Below are 4,085 nucleotides of genomic sequence, written 5' to 3' on the forward strand. Positions count from 1 at the left end.
TGTTATTATTAGTGTGTACTTGTGAATATGTTGAAAATGCCTGGCTGGATGGGTGGGGGCAGGGCATGGACAGCCGAAAACCTGACATACGTGGAGGATATACAAGCTTTTTTTTTGTTTTTGAAATGAAGGTATAATTGACCTATATAATAGTCTATTAATTTCAGGGGTACAACATAATGATTTGATATTTTTTGCATTACAAAATAATCACTACAATGAGTCTAGTTAATATCCATCACCATACATAGTTATACTTTCTTTTCTTGTGGTGAAAACTTTTAAGATTTACTCTGATAGCAACTTTCAAATATGCAAAACAGCATTATTAACTATAGTCACTAAACTGTATATTATACAGGCATTAAAATAAGGAAAATGATCTGAAATTATTTTTTAAATATGCAGAATTATATTGGATTTGTCAGTTTTGCAATCAGGCAGTATTATGGTATTTAAGATTGAGCCTCTTGAGAAAAAGTTATTTAAAGTTAAAATAAACTACAGAATGTTATTTATTTATTTTATAGATTTTTTTACAGAGAGGAAGGGAGAGGGATAGAGAGTTAGAAACATCGATGAGAGAGAAACATCGATCAGCTGCCTCCTGCACACCCCTACTGGGGATGTGTCAGCAACCAAGGTTCATGCCCTAGCCCGGAATTGAACCTGGGTCCCTTCAGTCCGCAGGCTGACACTCTATCCACTGAACCAAACCAGTTAGGGGTAGAAAGTTATTTAAAATAGCAAAATAGATACAAGAAGGTTCCTCTTCATGTCCTAGGCTAATTCCTCTCTGGTGCTCTAAATCCCATCTTCCCCTTTGACCTCAAGGCATTGCTCTGTGAGTTATTCCTGTCCTCTACCCTCAACTGCTTCCCTGATACTGAATTATTTCCCCATTGTCTGTGATTGTGAACAAGCCTCTCCTATCTTACAACACCTTCCATCAACCCTAAAAAAAAAAAAAAATAGAGGATTTGTACCATGCCCTCCTCAGGTTTACCATCTAATGTGGAAAATAAACATTATCCTAATAATCACACAGATTAGTATATAATTAATATCTACCTAATTCCCAAATCCACAGAATTGTTTTCAGCATAATTCTACTTTATCAGTAACATTGGTATCATTGACCACTTTCTTCTAAAAATGTCCTCTTCTCTTACTTTCTGGGATAGTCTTTAATGGATCCTTGGCCTATTTCTCTACCATCTTTGTAATTAGGTTTAATTGGTCTTTGTTTACATGTTTCTCATGCTGTGCTTTTTCATTCCCTCCCTTGTATCGCTTCCCAGTCTGGTTGCCTTCACAGTTGCTTATTTTAAAGATATACCTTTCCAAGGATACCTTTCTAAATGATAAATACTTTGGTCATCCTTTCAAAATGACAAGTCCATGGGTCATCCTTTCAGAGTATATCCTAATTGACTTTGGCGTCATATACTGTATATTTTACTTCTCCCATGATCCACTCTTTCTCCACTTTCCCAATATAAGCTATTTAAAGGCAGGGACTTGGCGCCTCCATCTCTTTAAAGTCTAACATGTCACCTGGCTCTTAGTAAGTGCTCAATAATATGTAATGAATAATGTAAGTCCATTAAAGGCACAGCTTTACTTCTCCCATGTGAAGCCATATTTTACTAGAGGTATATTTGAGGAGTGAAATAGAAAAATTAAATAGATCTACAGAAACAGCAATGATACTTTCTTTTTATCACCCTTCCATTTTGGTCAAGTTGACACAAGGTAAAGTATTCTAAAAGTATTAGTATCTGGTGTGGAATAAGTACTCTGTTTGCTTAGCTTTTAATTGAATGAAGCAAAACCCTAACACATCATGACTCTCCTCTCTAATTAAGTTTTGTGCTTCTGCAACAAATTCAAAATAAAGGGTATTTTCCCCTTTGGTCTTTGGCATGGGAGTGTGGGTTTCCATCCCTCCCTTTTCACCACAACATCCCAAGGATTTCTGCATTCAGATAGGGTAACACTCAAAACAAAGAAACAAACAAACAAATAAGACCTGTTTGTGTTAGTTTAAAAAAGAAAAGCATCAGTATATTTTCCTTGAAAAAGATTGTGGAGTCTTTGGGGAAAGATGTAGAATAAAGCAAATCAAACAAAACTGTGACTCTTAAAACTTCAATAGCAACTGACTAAGATCGGCTTTGGTCTCTCCTCTTTCTCTTTTCTTTTTTTCTCTCAGCAGTTCAATATAGAGATTATCAATTTGGATTGCCTTTAATTTTAGAAAAAATACCTCAAAATGTTCTAAAAACTTATAGCTTCATTCTTTTATAAAGAATGAAGAAAACATTTGCTCTAAAAATGCTTAACAATAACTCACTAAGCAGCTTAGGATTCAAACATAAAAAGTGCTCATACCTTCTTAATGAGAAAGGGAATAAAACAGTGCTGAGAAAGAATGAAAAACTTAAAGCTTAAGGACAATGGACAGAGAAACAATATAAGAAAAAAAACAAAAATGTATAAAATAAGATATTAGAATGATTTAAAAATAAAACAGTTAACTTATATTACCTATGTCAAAATATTATTTTTAATCCTAGCCTTGCTTTTCTTGCTAACCGGATATAACTCAATTACATCTTAGCAACTTCAATGCTGCTGCATTTGACAAAAAATCCATACCCACTGCAACTTTGTGAGCACCAGACACAAGTTTCTGTAGACAATATCTTAAAATATGTGTAGGAAATGATGCCTCTCACACAAAAGGGCTGCTAGATTCTTTCAACAGGCATCGATCTCCCAGACAGTTTTCAATGTGGTATTTTAGGTAATTGAAATATTTATTTGTCCTCTTGCAAATTGTTTCTCAACTGGGAATACAATACTTTCTGATAAACTACTGTTCTATTTTTTCTAGTCTGTGTTATCTTCAAAGAACCATTGTTGAAGTGGAAGTGTTTTGTTTTGTCTTTTAATATCAATCAAATCAGGATATAGAGAAGCAAAATTAGGTTAGGATAAAATGTCTAGAAAAGACACATATTTTCTCAAGTTTTGCAAAACCTAAAATGCAATAACTAGAAAGGCAATAGTACTTTGCACGTATATACTACTTGAGCATTTCAGATACTTCTTTCCGAACTTTTCTAAAACACGATCATTAAGCCACATATCTATAGATCTGGAAACAAATACACACAAAAATTGTAAAGTGATCAAGAGGTTGAAAATATCAGTAAATCTTCCCTGAAGTGTATTAACAGTTCTAAACTTCATTAATTACAGTACAACTTTCACTCTCTAGACCTCCATAAGAAATTTTCAAAGCTCTACTACTTGGCATGCCACATATTCCTACATTTTGATTGCCTCAAAAAGCTCATAGTATAATTAAGGAGTGACAACTGCCTGAGCATATCAAGAATCTAAAGGAGAAAAAAGAAGTATTGAGGTATGAATACAGCAAGCTGTAATAGTGTAGAGCAGGAGATAGACCAGATGGCTATAGTTTCTGGACATCTGTTGAGAACTGGATACTTATTAGAAGGCAGTGAATTATGGAGTGGCTTAAAGCTTCAACCTGGAAGATTATTCCAATAGACATGCTTGGAATGACTTAGAATAATTGGAGGTTAAACAAGAATATCATCACTGTCATCATCATCATCATTAGAGCATTTTATACTCTTTAAGACATTTTAAATATAATGTTTTACTTCTTCCTTTTAACATCTTCATTTTGTATGTCAAAAAACTGAAATAGAGTTTAATGTACCACTCAAGCACAAATTAGGGTGTCATTGATAGGATTAATTCAGATATAGTCTTCCTTAGACCTATATTTTTGAAACTTCCAGAGTAAAGTAAAATTAGTTTAGAGTCAAAAACAACGTGAAGGTAACTAAAGAAATAATTTTTAAAGTAGACATAACTGGTTAGGACTTTGCTAAATGTATGATTAAAGAAATGATATTTCTTTTTTATATATGTCAAAGGAAATGCTCCACACCAACATTCAAAAAATTCCAGTGGATCACCAGAGCGTAGGCTAATTAATTTCAAGTTGCTTCCATACAGTTGAATGTGCAAGGTGTTACTCTTTT

The sequence above is a fragment of the Myotis davidii genome, unplaced genomic scaffold, assembly GCF_000327345.1.
Source record: "Myotis davidii unplaced genomic scaffold, ASM32734v1 scaffold187, whole genome shotgun sequence".
NCBI lineage: Eukaryota > Metazoa > Chordata > Mammalia > Chiroptera > Vespertilionidae > Myotis > Myotis davidii.